This window comes from Oenanthe melanoleuca, chromosome 19 (assembly GCF_029582105.1).
Source record: "Oenanthe melanoleuca isolate GR-GAL-2019-014 chromosome 19, OMel1.0, whole genome shotgun sequence".
Taxonomy (NCBI): Eukaryota; Metazoa; Chordata; class Aves; order Passeriformes; family Muscicapidae; genus Oenanthe; species Oenanthe melanoleuca.
In genome coordinates this window covers 1,648,860-1,666,276 of record NC_079352.1, presented here as the reverse complement: position 1 = coordinate 1,666,276, position 17,417 = coordinate 1,648,860, and positions in this window count along the sequence as shown.

Genomic DNA, 17,417 nt, shown 5'->3' with positions numbered 1-17,417 from the left:
TCCAAACCCCCAAGGTTTGGTTTTGGGGCCGGGGACCCTTGGACTGCCCAGCACGGGATCCCTGCAGTGCCCGGAGAGGATGAGGAGGGTGGGGACACCCCGGGGTGTGACACGGGGACAGGGTCCTTTGTCAGCCTGTGCCAGGCAGATGTGAGCGAACCCGAGTTCGATCTCCGACACCCCCCGGGGAACAGCGAGAACTAATTATAGAAAACTGGAGAGGCGCTCCCCTCCTCTCCCGTTTTTTGATAAACATTGTCTCCTCTCAACAGCTGAGTATTTAATTAGTGTTGATTGTTGTTCCCGTGTTCAATAACCACTCACCAGGAGGGGGGTGGCCGCTGGGGCAGCGTGGCCTGGAGCACAGCAGAGCCCAGGGTGTTCATAATTAAGGATGCAATTTATTTCAGCAAGTCATGTGTACAGCACCCCGTGTTTTAGGTTAATTTTCAAGGTTAAAGGGGGCGGGAAAAAAAAAAAGCCCCAAACAACTTCAGAGGGTGAGGAGAGAATGGAAACTCAGCAGTGAAAACTGCAGGGAGGGATAAACATATAAATAAATGTGTGTATGTACAGACATGCTTGAGACACCCAATAAATAAATAAATTAGTGTGTGCAGGTGAATGATCCCACGGGGCCCTGCAGACCCCTGGCTGCTTCCCACCCTCTGTCCTTACAGCCTGGATCTTTCTTCTCCTCTGTCCTTACAGCCTGGATCTTTTCTCTTCTCTTCTCTTCTCTTCTCTTCTCTTCTCTTCTCTTCTCTTCTCTTCTCTTCTCTTCTCTTCTCTTCTCTTCTCTTCTCTTCTCTTCTCTTCTCTTCTCTTCTCTTCTCTTCTCTTCTCTTCTCTTCTCTTCTCTTCTCTTCTCTTCTCTTCTCTTCTCTTCTCTTCTCTTCTCTTCTCTTCTCTTCTCTTTTCTTTTCTTTTCTCTTCTCGTTTTAGGGACATTTCCACCAGGCAGGACGTGTCTGGGTCCCCATGGCACCAGGAGCTTTAATCCAGGGAGAAGGAGAAGCTCTGGGGACAATGCCCAGCCCTGTTGGTGTGGGGAGGGGGCAGCAGGTGAAATCCTGAATAAACAAACCCCTGGTGCTTTGCCCTGGCTCTGTTTGCACATTCTGGGCAGTGATGGAGCTGTCACACCTTGGTGGCCGTGGCTGCTGCTCCCTGTTCTCTGTTAATCCCTGTCCCACACACCCCCAGCCACACAAAACAGGCAGAAAACCCAAACCTAATTACATGCCATTGATTTCTTTCCAAATTTGCTTCTAATACACTTTTTGACCACTCCTTGATTTCCTCTTTTTTTTTTTTTTTTTTTTCCTTTTTAAATTTTCCCCCACTTTTCCTTTCTCTTTGCCTCACACAGCAGCAGCTCCTCCTGGGCAGTGAGCTCTGCATTCCCTGTGCTGCAGCAGGAGGAGATCCAGACCAGAGGGGATTTTTTTGGCTCCTAAGAGCTGGCAGGGCTGATCCATGTGCTGACCTCCCCTCCTCAGGCACAGGCAGGACAGTGCAGCTCCTTCCTTGCCTTTCCCTTTTCCCGCTCTGGGTGTTCCCAGTGGTTCTGCTGGTCACCTCAGCTCAGTGGGTGCCCCCCAGGTGGGCAGGGGGGGCTGGCACAGGGGGCACAGCAGGGCCTGGCTGGGGCTGGGCACATCAGGAGAGAAGCTCCAGGCTCCTGGAGTCAGGATTTGCTGTCCCTGAGCTCCCCAGGGAACAGGACAGACAGGGGGCAGTGAGGGAGTGGCTGGGTGTCCCCAGCTCTGGGGACAGCTCTGCTGGGTGGCACAGAGCCCTGTGGGAGCTGTGGGCAGCAGCTGAAGGGTTAAAGGCACTGGGATGCAGAGGTCACTCCCTGGAGCTCTCTCTTGCCCATCAATATATTGAATATCCACTAATCCAGATCAGGGGGAGACCCAGGGACAGCCACAGCTCGCTGGGGAGGGAGGGCAGGGCTCAGGGGCTGCAAAGAAACCAGAAAAAGGAACCCAAAGGAGAGAAAATCCCAGAGATTGCTCCATCCCTTCCTTCTGAAGGCCATGTCCTGACCAGTGCCAGGGGTGCATCCCAGCCATCCCACCCCAGAGCCCTCTGGAACTCCAGAGAGGGCCCAGATTTATGGCAGCAGGAGATGTATTTAGGCTCAAGGCAGTTCAGTTGTGTTAATTATGAAAATCTAAAGATAATCTATATTTAATGTCAAATTTTTCTCAAATTTGCTAAAGGAGGAGGAGAATATATGCACATGATGACATTTAAATGAAGAACAAGGTGCAATTAAACTCCACAACGTACAGCAGACTAATTGGGGAGAGGATGACAAATACAGTTATCATCAGCAACTAATTAGGGCCCTGCTTTAGCTTTCCCTGCTTGATTAATCTTGACTAGGTGTTAATAAGTTCTGTGGGCCTGGCCAGCAGTGGGGACAGGCTGTGGCTGCAGCCCTGGGCCAGGAGGGATGCTGGACACGAGGAATGTTGGATAAATTGTTTTTGGAGGAGGATCAGAGCACATTTGGGTGGTGGAATTGTCCCCACTGAGCCTTGGGGAGAGGAGGAGCATCCACAGCCCCTCATGCCAGGAATGCTGTTGACACATCCCTTGTCTCCCAGATTTACTCTCTTATCTTTTTGCTTTGAAAGGTAAAAATAATAGTAAAATGTGACATGACATGGGAGGGAGATAAATCATGGAGTTCAGACAATCATCCCCAGCAGACAGAATAACACCTGAGATCTCAAAGGGGGTTACAGCCCAAACCCCCTCTGGTTTTCACCAGTGCCTTGCTGGAGTTTGGTTTTATCAAATTACAGAGGTTTTTGCATTTGCTGCTGCCTGTTCCAGCTGGATCTCAGTGCTGGAGGAGCCTGGAAGTGCTGGCAGGTGAACAGCTCTGGAGACTTCATTGCCATGGGGATGCTGAGCGTGGCACTTGAGCTGAAATGAGGAGGCAGAGGGGCCAGAAAACATCCCTGGCATGGAATTCCATGGGGTTTGCACCCATCCCTGAATGGATTTCCATGGGGTTTGCACCCATCCCTGAATGGATTTCCATGGGGTTTGCAGTTTGTTGCAGTTCTCCTGGAGAGATGAAGCCATGGGGGAAGGTGATGGTGGGATGGGATGGGATGGGATGGGGCTCTACAACCACCCTACAACCATCTCACAGCTGTCCTACAATTATCCTAAACTTATCCTGGGCTGGAACTGTGCTGGAAAATGTGAGAAGCCAACTCATCCTCAGCATTCCCACCTGGAGAACCCTTGGAGGGCTCTGTGCCAGGATGGGGACAGTGCCATGATATGGGGACAGTGCCAGGATGGGGACAGTGCCAGCATCCTCTGAGCATGACCCCAAATCCCGCAGGAGCTCGGGGGGGTTTGTCCCGCAGGTCCGGGGGATTTTTGGGATTTTTTTTTAGCTATTTCTGGGATGGTTTGGGATATTTGTGGGGTGGACAGAGCAGACTGCGAGCAGCACAGGGAGGAAGAGGGTTCGGGCAGCAAGTCCCGGTTTGTCCCGGGGGTCTGTCCCGTGGAATCGCACATGTCCCGTCTGTCCCAGTCTGTCCCGCAGGTCCGGGGGTTTGTCCCGGGGGTTTGTCCCAGTTTGTCCCGGTGGGATCGCACGTCCCGGTCTGTCCCGCCCGGATCGCACATGTCCCGCTTTGTCCCGGTCTGTCCCGGGGGTTTGTCCCGGTCTGTCCCGGTTTATCCCGGTCTGTCCCGGTCTGTCCCGGGGGTTTATCCCGGTTTATCCCGGGGGTCTGTCCCGGTTTATCCCGGTCTGTCCCGGTTTATCCCGGTCTGTCCCGGTCTGTCCCGGTCTGTCCCGGGGGTTTGTCCCGGTCTGTCCCGGTCTGTCCCGGTTTATCCCGGTCTGTCCCGGGGGTTTATCCCGGTCTGTCCCGGGGGTTTGTCCCGGTTTATCCCGGTCTGTCCCGGGGGTTTGTCCCGGTTTATCCCGGTCTGTCCCGGTTTATCCCGGTTTATCCCGGTCTGTCCCGGTTTGTCCCGGTTTATCCCGGTCTATCCCGGTCTGTCCCGGTTTATCCCGGTCTGTCCCGGTTTATCCCGGTTTATCCCGCCCGGATCGCACATCCCCGGCCGCGCTGCCCCGGCACGATCCGGGCAGGGTGTCGGAGCGGATCCATCCCCGAGGAGGATGAACTTGGCTCAGTCGCCTTGGAAACGCTGGCCCGGCCCGGCCCCGCTCGCTGTGCACGGGGCCCGCTGACCTCACTTACAATTATTACCTTTAGCCAAATAAAATAATTTGTGTTAATAAAGAGACCATTTTCTCCCGGCTTCCAAGCGAGCCTTCCCCAGAAGGCAGAGTGACTCCTTAATTACACTTTTACTGCAAGGTGATTAATGTTCAATATGTGATACTCCGTTTAAATAAGTCGCTTATTAACACCTTTAATATATTTAATTTTTTTTTCCTTCCCTTTTCCCCCCTCCTTCCCCCTGGCCCTGGTGTCTGGAGGGGCTGTGCAGCGCTAGATGGAGCTCTGATATTGGGTTTGGGGGTGCTGGGGGGACCCTGGTCCTGCCTGCTCCTGGAAGGACAAAAATGATGGGAGGGGAAACCAAGGGATGGGGTGGCAGAACTGGGATGGGCAGCAGGGCTGGAAACTGTGGATTTGGATGATCCCCAGGAGTTTGGGGACTCCCAGAATGGTCCAGCTCTGCCCATCCCTGTCCTGGGGCACATCCCAGTGCTGAGAAAATGGGGAAATGCTCCTTTTGGTCATTCCTCTCTTAGTCACTGAGTTATTTTTTGGGGATGGGTGGCAGACGCTGCTGGCTCGTGTTCAAACCCAGAAAACTGCTCCTGCCTGAATGGATTGTTCCTCCTGATTGCAGCTCGACTGCTAAATGAAAAAAATATTTTATTTTACACAGATTTCTCCCTTTTAGAACTATTTTTATTCCTGCAGCAACAGCTGTTTATAAACACACGTTGTTATTTGCCACATAAAGAATGCATTATCCCCAAAATGGGAACTCACAGAAATCAACACCTGGCAGGAGCTGCTCCAGGCAGGTGATTCCTGAGACCCTGGGGGTGTTTCCCCCCAGATCCAGGCTCTGAGCAGGAGCAGGAGCAGCTCCCACACCCCTGCCTGCTGCTGTGTGTGACCCACAGAGCTCCAAACACCTTTTCCAGGAGCTCCAAACACCTTTTCCAGGAGCTCAGGCTGCTCAGCAGAGGGGAAATGGAGATTTTTAAATTCCAAACTCACCAGAGCTGGCATTGGCATGGAGCTGGGCTCCTGCTTGGGCTCCTTCTACTTTCCACCATCGACTCTGGATCCCTGAATTTCTGCTTGGAGCCTGCCCAGAGCTGGGTGGGAAGAGAAGTTCCACCAATTCTGGGCCAGAAAATGCAGCTGCACATGGAGCTGCTCGTCTCCACTTTCCTCCCTTCTCCTGCTTTCTGCTGGAAGTGGGGTTAATTCATTTCACCATCACATATGGAGAAATATTCTGTGTATTATACAGAGAGAAATATTCGAGGGAAATTGTAAAGATCTGCCCTGGCTACTGCTGGGGGGGTGTGTGCTGGGAACTGCTGCACAATTAAATAAAATTGCAGAGAAACAAATGATTTCTGAAGGAATTTGTGCCTTAATCCATGGCTGAGAGCTCCTGTGGAAGTGCTCAGCTGCTCCCAATTTCCAGACTGGGGGAGCTTTTCCTTGGGAACCTCCTTCCCCCAGCCAGGTTCCAGGTAGGGATCCCTGAAGCTTATAAATAATATAATTATTAATATAATTTATAAATATAATTTTCCTTCCCCTTAGCTCAGAGCCTTCTGAAGGGAATTCCATGTTTGGGGTTTGCAGAGCTCTGATTTTTATTTTTTTTTCACTGCCTTCCCCTTTTCTTTTTTCCTCTTTTTTTCCTGCAAAAAGACATTTTACTGGAGGGATACCTCTGAGACCCTGGCTCCAGCTGCTCTCCCTGCCCTGAATTCCTTCACTTTATTAAAATTCTATTAATAGAAGATTGTAGAACCCTGTCAGGGAGGTAACACCTCTGCTTTCTCTTGCTCTGTGCTTTTTTTCTGGGGTGGGGGATGTTGCTTGGCTTGGGTTTAGTTTCTCATTTCCTTTGAGTGGAAAAGGCAAGAACTTGGCTTTTTTTTTTACTGGAGGAAATGCTGCTTAACTGGTGTAAATCCTGACCCCCCTAATTTCTAATTAGCCATTTCCTTAATTGTGTATCCTGCAAGCCCCTCTCTGGCAGAGGCATCTCCCCCTCTCAGCACTGCAGGAATTTGGGGCTCAGGGGCTGAGCATCATCTGGCATTTCCTAATAATCATCTCTTTCAGGACTAATTCCCTGCTTTTATTGCATTAAATAAAACTTCAGGTAATTCTGAGAAGAATATTTCTCCAGTGTTCAAGGCCCAGGCTGGTGCAGGGCTCTCCCCTCATTTGGGATTTTCCAGCTCAGCCCCTTTTGTCTCATTTTCTGCTTGCAGCTGGGTATTTCTCTGTCATTTCTGATTTTCTGTCTGAGCTGATGGTGCTTGAGCAGCAAATAAAATGAGCTTTATTTTATTTGGGGAGTGGCCACGAGCCAGGGGTGCTTGGCCATGGAATCAGGAATTTTTTATTTTTAGGAAAAAAATACAGAACAAACTTTTGGGGTGAGTCCCATCCTGGGCCACGAGAGTGTCCCCAGCCCTAAAAATCTCATTGAAAACTCAATAGTGGCCAGTAATGAAGCAGCAAAGGTTTATTGCCTATAAAGGATAAAATTAAAGTAAGTGATGAGGCTGATGAGGGGTTAATTAGTGATGCCGGGGGTGGCACTTGGAGGGGGCATCCTTTTTTTTTTTTTTTAAATTTATTTATTTATTTTAAATTTATTTTGTTGTTTTTTTTAAATTTTTGTTTGTTTGTTTTTTGTTTTTTGCTTTCTGCTGATCGCCTGCACTAAACTCCCTGCGATGTGAATAATTCTTAGAAAAATAATAATAATTTAAAAAAAACGACACCTCGCTTTTCCTCTAATGCTGGAGTTAAAAAAAAAATTAAGAAATTCAGGAGACAAACCCACAGGAGCTCGTACCTCTGACTCAGAGTCTGCAGCGGGTTTTTATGGTGGTTACTTATTTTTCCTAAATTGTTGAGGCTTAAAGGGGAAGTTCAACTTTTCATCGATGTAGAGGTGAAATAATATTAAATTCCCATATTAAAAATCATCATTAACCTGTTTGGGTTTTATTGGACTAACAGTAAACACAACAAGCTGTGAACAGGGTGCTTAATTATTTCAATGAATATTCATAATGTACAGGACCCTGAGAGGAAATAAAGAGAGGAAATTGTTCTACAGCAGTTGGGTGATAAAAAGAGGTTCAGCTTTAAATTGAGGCTGGAAAACAAAATACACCTGCACTGTCAATCCTTGGTACATATATTTATATATATATTTATATATATATATATATATTTATATATATTTATATTTATATATTTATATTTATATTTATATTTATATTTATATTTATATTTATATTTATATTTATATTTATATTTATATTTATATTTATATTTATATTTATGTTTATTTATACTTATATTTACACTTATATTTATATTTATATTTTTAGTTTTATTTTATATATAATATATTTTTAAGAAATGGACACTACTCTCACTAAACAGCTTATTAGACAATAATTTATTTTCAATGGACACTAGGTGTGTTTGGAATAACTTTGGTTTAAAAAGAAGGATTTTAGCTGTAGGATTCCCTTTATTTCCCTGTTTCCCTCTTTCTGCTTTATCCTGCAATAACTCCAAAGGTTACTATTACTATTACTATTATTATTATTATTATTATTATTATTATTATTATTGAAATATTATACTTATTAATATATTTATTATTACTATTATTATTTTGTTTTATTTTTATTTATTTTTATTTTTATTTTTATTTTTATTTTTATTTTTATTTTTATTTTTATTTTTATTTTTATTTTTATTTATTTTCTGCCTGCACCAGGTATTTTGCACAGCTTCTCCCTGAGAATCTGGAAGAGGCCCCAAAATCCTCTGTCCCACATTTCCTATCAGGGCAGGTGCATTTTAAACTGTACAGGAAGGTGGGAGTTATAAAAGTTCTGTACAGACAATGCCATAAAGGGACTGGTGAATTAAGACACTTGGTAACTTGTGGAATGATGGCTAAAAATGACTTTATTTTATGGCCAGTTTCTGCCATCTGAGTGATGTTGCATGTATTGGTTGTATTTATAACTTAATAGCTTTTCTCAATTTTATTATTCTTTTTATGAGACTTGTGCCTTTATGGCACTTCATAATTTTTTCTCGGATTCATTAAAGCCCCTGGAGGGTGGGGCTGGTGGCAATCCCAGTGCCATGGGGCAGCCTGGAGCCCAGGGAAGGATTCTCCAAACCCACAGCAGGTGAGGTCCCCAAAAACCCTCCAATGAGCCCCAGGTGTCTCAGGGGCTGGATTTACCTCCTTGGAACAATTTACCAACATTGAGAGGAGAAATGCAAGCTGCAAGAATTAATAGAGTGTAAATTAGACTGTTAGAATGTAGAATTAGCAGATTTCTAGAATGTTTATATTGAGGGACACGTGGCCAAGATGGAGAATTTGGGGTGTGGATATTCTTCCTCCTTCTCTGTGCCATCCATGCTGGGTGACATGCTGGCACTCTCAGATTGGATGGGGACAGAGCTGGACAGTTTAACAGGATTGTATTGTATTGGAAAATAATTGTAAATACCCAGTAGGTAATTCAGAGTATAAAAGATCAGTCCTGCCTCTGCCAGGCAGATCCTGGCCTGGGTCTGGCGAGCAGAGCGCTGTTCATGGACAAAGCATTCCTGAGATAAGGAACAATAAACAGCCATGAAAACCTCCAAGAACAGCTCCTGCAGTCTCTCATTGATGGGCATTGGAAAGAGCTGGTTCCAGATCACCTGCATGTCCTCCTGAGTGGTCTCAGCTCTGAGGGACACCTCGGGCAGTGACCAGGAACCAGCTGAGCTCACACCTAGAGGTGAACCCGGGGCTGGGGGAAGGATGGGTGGCTGCTGAATTCCAGCAGCTTGGCCTTTGCTTTGCAGAGATTTCTCCCATTTTGCTGGAACCTTTCTGGTTCTGCACCAAAGGTCACATTTCAGTGCTCTGGGGACATTCAGGTGTCACAGAGCATCCCCTCGCTGTGGGCATGGAAAAACCTCTCTGCAGCTCCTTGGCTTTGGTGCTTCCTTGGAATTCTAGGAATTTGCCCAAAGTGAGGCAGAATTTGAGAGAACTTGGCTGGAGTGGAGAGCAGCCTGGGAGCAGAGCAAGGGGAAAGTTTGGGACACTCCTGGGAAGGGCTCGGGGGCTCTTTGGGGGTTTTGTGATATCTGGGATAAATCCAGCAGCTCCTTGTTCTCCGTGGGGTTTGCCCCCTGTTTTAAAAAACAAAAACGAAGGGAAGCAACCTGAGGAACCCCAAAAATGTGGTCTTAAACGAAAATGTAGTTTTAAAGAAAAATGTGGTTTTAAACAAAAATATGATTTTGGTTGGTACTGAAATAAAGGGCAAGGGGCACAAAAGCTTCAGGGCCTCGAGGGTGGATGCTGCAGGAATTCCTCAATTCCCAAATTCCCCAATTCCCCAATTCCTGTATTCCCCAATTCTCGAATTCCTGAATTCCTGAATTCTCGAATTCCCCAATTCCCCAATTCTCCAATTCTGAATCCCTGAATTCCCACATTCCCAAATTCCCCAATTCCCCAATTCCTGTATTCCCCAATTCTCGAATTCCTGAATTCCTGAATTCTCGAATTCCCCAATTCCCCAATTCTCCAATTCTGAATCCCTGAATTCCCACATTCCCAAATTCCCCAATTTCCTGAATTCCCAAATCCCTTAATTCCCAAATTCCCCAATTCCCGAATCCCCCAATTTCCTGAATTCCCCAGTTCCCAAATTCTGAATTCCCAAATTCCCAAATTCCCTTAACTCCCAAATTCCCGAATCCCTTAATTCCCAAATTCCTGAATTCCCCAATTCCCAAATTCCTTTAATTCCCAAATTCCCTAATTCCCTAATTCCCAAATTCCCAATTTCTTGAATTACCAAATTCTTGAATTCCCCAATTCCCGAATTCCTCAATTCCCGAATTCTCGAATTCCCGAATTCTCGAATTCCCAAATTCTCAAATTCCCAAATTCTCGAATTCCTTTCTCTGTGTCAGGAATGTCGGGGAGGAGATGCTGCTCCCCAGAGCTTTGATACATTCCCAGGGGAGAGGGACCGGGATTATTCCTTCGGTACATTTGGGAACAGTTTAATTCCCAATCCCACTTTTGGGAAATCAGGAGAAGCTGGATCTGACTTCTGTCCGATTTTGGGCTCCCTCACCTTTTCCAGCCTCTCCCTATTTCTGATCCCCAGGGATCTGGAGCTTCCCACCCGCAGCAGCTTCATTACAGCTCTTGCTCTGCGGGCTTGCAATGCATTTATAATTTTTATTGTTATATCTTTTAATTTTATTTTGCTTTCCTTGCTGTCTGCGAGGAGGGGAGATAGGAGTCCATATTTATTACAGAGCAAACGATCTACCTCCGCCAATGTATGTATCAGTTAATTTAATCTCACCGGTTTTATTTAAACTGTTTTTCCTTCCTTTCTTTACCTCCCTCCTCTCATCTCCCCCCGTTTTTTCCTCCTCCTCCTCTGGGCGCGAGGTGATCAGTTTGTTTAAAAAAAATAAAAAAATAAGGGAGAGAGGAGGGAAGGCAAAAAAAAAAAAAAAAAAAACTGGAAAGTAAAACTATCCCGTGCCTTTTCTGATGCGGATTGAAAAGGCTTTTTCTGGTTGCCACGGCGTCGCTGCGCCTTTCAGAGCTCACGCCTGTGTGCCTCCCGTGGCCCCCGTCTGATTGACATTTACAAATTACCAAGCTGAGAGTGTTCAATCTTTGACCCGTGTGTTTCTATTCAGCAATGAGTGAGATTTGCAAGCATTTTGTCATATAATTACTGCAAATCCCTTGAAAATTTCCACAACAACGCCTAGATGAATGGTAATTTGTGCAGACAGCCGCCGGTGCCTTTACAATACACTCAGATGCAAAACAGTCTAATTTTTTTTTTTTTTTTTTTTTTTTTCCACCCTAAGATTTCTGGAGATGGGGGGAAAAAAACGTTCTGCATGTGAGCGTGTTGTAAAATATTTGGATTGTTAGATTTATTTGCTTACACAACCTGTATTTGTGCTGATTTTATTGTATTGACTGGATGCATTTTTTTTCCTCCCATTCTACAGTTTTATTGTGCCTTGGTCATATGCATACATCACCCTCATTGTTCTCCAGGAAATTTATTCCACCTTTCAGCCTGCTCTTGATAGGACTTATTGCATTACTAGTTAAGTGCTGAGATTTGCTACTACAAAGATTTGAAACAGCTCCTTGTAATGTTTATTTGCCAGACGTGGCTGAGATCAGATGTTTGCATCTGCATTTTGGGGAGGGTGGGTTTGGGGTTGGGTCCTTAGGGAGGGATTGGGAACCTTCCCAAACTGGGAGAGCAGCACAGAGCCAGAAGGAAGTGGGTGCCCAACACCTGTTGAAATATTCATATTTATTCATGGAATACCCATGGAGTCATGGAATTGTTAAAATTGGGAAACATCTCTGAGATCATCAAGTCCAACCATCAACCCACGTTCACCACTGACCTATATGGAAAACCCCAGAATAATTCAGGTTGGAAAAGATGTTTGAAACCATCAAATCCAACCATTTCCCCAGCACTAAACCAGTCCCAGGTGCCAGATCTAAACTTTTAAATCCCCCAGGGCTGGGGACTCCCCACTGCCCTGAGCAGCTCCTCAGCTGATTTGCAATCATGGAGTGAAGGGTGGAGGTGCTGGCTGGAATTTTGGGTTCTGGGCTGTGTTTTAAAATGAGCTATTTTGGCAAATAACGTTTTGGTGGAGTTTAATGAGTATTTGCATTTAGCAAACACTTTCAATTCACCTTTCCAGAATTCCCTTTGCTGGTGCATGTTTATATTTATGTTTTTATTGATATATTTGTATTTTTATACATGTGCTGTGGCAGCAGGAGCCTCCGCTGGCTTTGGCTCTCACAGTGACCTGTGCCAGGCATGAGAATTGTGATGTAGATTTTGCTGTTTGTTAAAACAGCCCTGGGAGAATTTAACAACTAATCTGAGTTTGGGTGTTGCTTTCGTTTCCTGCTGATGCTCAAGTGCCAGGGCACAAACTCTGTTTTTTGTGGTTTGTGAGGGTTTGTTCCTGATGCTGGGTGGGTGTTTTGGGGTGGGCAGAGATGGAGCTGAGCCTGGCTGGGGGCTCTGGTGCTGCTGGAGAATTTTGGAGGATGCTCCCATGTGGGAGCAGCCCCAGGGATGCTCGGGATGAGCTCAGCTCGTCCTGCCATGCCAGGAGGATCATCCATCATCCCCCTGCCCAGCCAGCCCTGACTGCACTGCAGCATTTTCCCTCAAGCAGGAATTTCCTCTCTCTCCCTTGCAGGAGAAGCAGCAAGGGCTGGTTTTGGCTTTGGGGTTTGGAGGGGAATCCTTGGCCACTTCCAAGGAGTGGGATGGGAGATCTGAGCTGGGCTGTGATGGATGGAGGCAGAGCTCAGAACAAACCTGGGCTGTCGTTAGGCTGCAGATGCAATCTGAGCCAGGCAAGAGGCCATGGGAGACTTAGCAAGAGCTGCTCCTGTTATGGGAATTTAATGCACCTGGTGGAATCTAACTGCAGGTCATCAGCTTTTATTGGCACGCTGCAGACGTGCAGGGTGATGGACTGATCTGGCAAAACATTAACAAAGATAAAAAATCATCCCAGATCAGGTTTTGGAGTGGGTATCACTGAAATCAGAGCAAATGCTGCTCTTCAGGTGCTCATCCCAGGTCATTTCTGCTGCTGTGCTGTGTGTGGATAGTCTTTTATAAGGAGCTTGCAGATAAATTTTTGTCTGACACATATCTAGAACTTATATAGTCACCTACTAATTTAAACCAATTTGCCCTAGGTGATGGGTGAATACACTTGAAAATTAAATGGGTCTGATTTAAGCATCCCTTCTCTGAAGCCAAAGATTATATAATTAAATTAAAAGAAAATGTGTTTTATAATAAACTGTATTTCCTCTTGGCAAAATCCAATTTTGAAACAAGATTGTAATATCATATCTAAAAATGTTTTCCCATGGGTATTACCAGTCTATTTCATTTAATTGTTTTCACCCATCATATTATGTGCTTTCCAAGTAGTGAAATGAGTGTGGTTTTTATGAAGAACAAGGGAGGAAATGGCAGGGAGAGGGAAGGGTTGGCTCCTTTCCCAGGAGGAGCTTCTGGAAAATCAGAGGTGGGCACCTCATTGCCTGCCCCTGGGTGCTGGAGGTGATGCCATGGCAGTGCCAGGCCCTTGGGTCTCAGGTTCTCCTTCTCTGCTGAGGGTCTGGCACAGGGAGAAGCTGCACTGGGAGGATTTTGCAGAAAATCTTGAGCCCTTTGGGCAGCTGGGAGCTGCTTGCCCAGCGTGGCTGTTGGTGGCAGTGCACAGGGGTTTGGTGATGCTGAGGGTTTTTTCCAGCAGGATCAGACCCTCAGGGTGAGAGGAGCCTGTTGTAGGACCAGCAGCATCAGGGGAAATGTCCCATAAATACAGGATGCATTTCCAGTGAAATATGAGCTAATTAATATTCTCATTTCCTTCTACCTCCACCTATCTCTGTGCTGTCCCTGTGTGCCTGTCCCATACCCCTGATTACCTGTTTTTACATTTCTGGTGGTCGTGGCTGATGATAATTGGAACCAATGCTTCTGATTCTCCATTGATTTGGCAAACTTTGGCAACAATATTCAGCAAAACACCATGAAAAGCTGGAGGATTGTGCCCATCCTCTGCTCCTGGTGGATCCTGGTGAATCCCACTGGCTCTGGAGGTGCCAAGAAATGGGGGCAGAGCAGCATCTCAGTTCTGGCGAGGCCCTGCTGGACCCATTGATTTCCTGTTTGGGGCTGGGGCTGTTTCTGATGATTAACAATTCCTTAATCAGGGGCAGAGGAGTGGGAAGCACAAATATCTGTGCACCAGAGCTCAGCACAAACCCTGCTAGGGAGGAAAACACCCACCCTGAGAAAAGACACCTCTCTCATCCACACACCTCCTTTTTTATTTGCTTTAGAAAGCCCTGACTTTGTTTTTATGTTTATTTTTCTCCCAGGGGTGTCTGACAGCTTTGGGCATCCCCAGCAGTGCAGGCAGACAACACCCTGTCCCTCTGCATCCTTCCCCAGCAAACAAATGGACTTTTCTCCTGGAAAAACTTCCTGGAACTCGCTGATTTTTAACACCAGCAGGGTCACAGGGCTGCCCCTAAGCTCGGGGACAGATCCAGCCAGTGTCAGCTTCTGAGTGACATCACAGTGTCCCCAAAATCCAGGGATGAGGGAGGGAGCAGCAAATCCTTGAGAGCCTTTAGTGGGGACAAAAGATTGATGGAAGCAGCAGTGAGCAGGAGCTGAAAGGAGAATGTTGTGAGGTTTGTTTTGCCTGATGGGGATGGGGATGGGGACAGGGATGGGGATGGGGACAGGAATAGGGACAGGGATGGGGACAGGGATGGGACAGGGATGGGGAAAGGGATGGGGACAGGGATGGGGACAGGGATGGGGACAGGGATGGGGACAGGGATGGGACAGGGATGGGGACAGGGATGGGGACAGGGATGGGGACAGGGATGGGGACAGGGATGGGGACAGAGATGGGGACAGGGATGGGGACAGGGATGGGACGGGGATGGGGAAAGGGATGGGGACAGGGATGGGACAGAGATGGGGACAGGGAGGGAGACAGAGATGGGGACAGTGATGGGGACAGGGATGGGACAGAGATGGGGACAGCAATGGGGACAGCAATGGGGACAGTGGTGGGGGTGATGCTGCCCCAGCCCCAGCCCCAGCCCAGCCCGGGGCAGCAGCAGCAGGAGCAGGGGGTGGGTGCTCATGGGAAGCTTTTCCAAGGGCTGCTCCACTGCTGGCAGCCATTTCAGGTTCTGAATCCTATTTCCCTGGTGCTTCCCAGAGAAGCTTTTGGGGGAGTCCCCAGCTAAAACTCAAATTTGCATTTAAATGGAGATTTTTTTTTTTTTTTTTTTAATGAGCAGGATGCATGGGAGACTAAGACTATTAGGTTTCCTTGTGGGAGAGTGCAGAATTCTCTCACCTTTTACATCCCACCCCCTCCCCATCCCCTTTAATGCACACTTTAAATTAGACATTAAAAAAAAAAAAAAAAAAAAAAGAATGGTGCGTCTTTAAGGAGAATATAATCATAAACAAATAAGTCTGGTTGCCCTTGCAGCAGAACTAATCTTCCCTCAGCTGAGCTGTGATATAGATCAGTAACAAGAGCCACGCACAGGGGGTTCCTTTGAAATGCATAATACCTCCTCGTGGAAATTGGAGTTGGTGTGATGGAGCTGTGAGATGACATATTGTGGCATGACCCCTCTCCACTGATTGTGGGTGAACCCTGCAAAGGTAAATCTAACACAGCACACACATCAGACAATTTCATTTTCATCACCCAGGGACAAAAACATGGCAACAGAATCTTTTCAAATGATAATCTGCATGCTAGGCGGAATATTTTCCCTTCCTCCTTTCCTTTTTTTTTTCTTCTTCTTCTTTTTTTTTTTTTTTTTTTTTTTTTTTTTTTGCATGTTCAATTCATGATGTAGGTGAAAGGAATTATAAATTGCTCCAAAGTTCATTCATTCCCCTCTTCCCTTTCTTTTCCTCCTTCTCCTTTGGCTTTTGTTGTCTCTCCCTTTTCCTCCTTTTTTTCTGCCTTTGTCTCCTTCTCTTTCACTTTTTTCTCTTCCACTTTTTTCTCTTCTTTATATAATTTTTATTTCCCTCTCTGTTTCCCCTCTTTCCTCTTTTTTCTCTTTTTTCCCCCCCTATCTTTAACATTTTATTTTCCTTTTTATTCCTCTCTCTTTTTCTGTTTTTCCCCCCTCTTCTATTTCTTTTTTCTTCCTCCATCTAAAAGTTTGGCATTGTGTGTGTGTGTGTAACTGATTCATTCTTCTCATCCCCTCAGGGACATCCAGTAATAATGATTTATAGGAGTGCAAAAATCTCTGCTCTTGCTGTTCCCAACTCCTGCCCTCCAAAAAGGGAATTTTCTGTACCAAACCTCCCTCATTTCTCTCCCCTTCACCTTCCTGCACTTCTCCAGTCAAGTTTTGGGGGAATTCAGCTGCTTTGCCTCATGCCAACCAGGAATATTTAGTCCAGCTCTCACCTGGATCTTGTGACATCACTCAAGTGATGCCATGGCTGCTGGTTTGTGTCGGGTTTGATATCCTGAGACAGAGAAAATGTAAAAATTCCCCTTTGATGTGGAGTCTCTGACTCCCCATAAACCATCCCCCTCCCAGCCCTGGGAGCTGAAGGCACTGAGAGTTTGGAATTGGGCTCTGGAAAGAGATGCCAGTCCTGCCTCTGAATCCCCCTGCCTGGCCATTTTCCTGCTGGAATTCCTGCTCATTCATTGCTCTGCTGATCACCACTGTGCTGTGACCCTGCTGCCCTCCAGGCAGGACCCAGGAGGAGCTGGGGACAGTTTTTGGGGTGGTGGGCACCTCTTGCCTCCCCTCTGTGGGATTGTTGGCACAGCTGGAGCAGCTCTGGGTGGCACAGGGGTTGTCCTTGCTCATTGTCCATCCCTTGGCTGCCTTGGAGGGAGCAGGGCCTGGCTTTGGGAAGTCTGTGCCTCAGTTTCCCCATCACCACAACAGATCTTCAGTTTGATTTACAAATTGGTGCAGAGCTCATAGGTTTTTCCCCTCCAGGGGGAGTTCTGTAGGTACAAGGTGAGGTTCCTCGGTGAGGAACAACAAAACTTCTGATGAATGTGCTGCCAATTAAATAATCCTGCCCTGGCCAGGAGTGGGGTGCAGTGGGGAGGCTGAAATGTGTGTCCCTGCAGAAGGGTTTGTGGGCAGCAGCACCCTCTGCTTAAAATCCCTGATGAAGAGGGAGGTCAGCTGGGAAATGGATTTTATTTTTTGTCTTCTCTTTCAATTTTGGTGCAGCAATGTGTTAGCTCAGGTCCGGGAGAATCTCAGCCTGAAAGTGCTTTTTGTTTGTTTGTTTGTTTTTTGTTTTCCCCTTCTTTTCCCCATTCTTCACGTATTTTTTTAGAGAAGGAACAGCATCCAGTTGTTATCCCCTGCAGTCATCCCTTGTGTGAAGAGCACCTCAGAGCTTTCCAAGGCAAGTTTTGCACTGCTAATTGTTTCTCTATTTTTATGCAAATGCGAAAATCCTCATTTGATCCTTTTAAAAAATA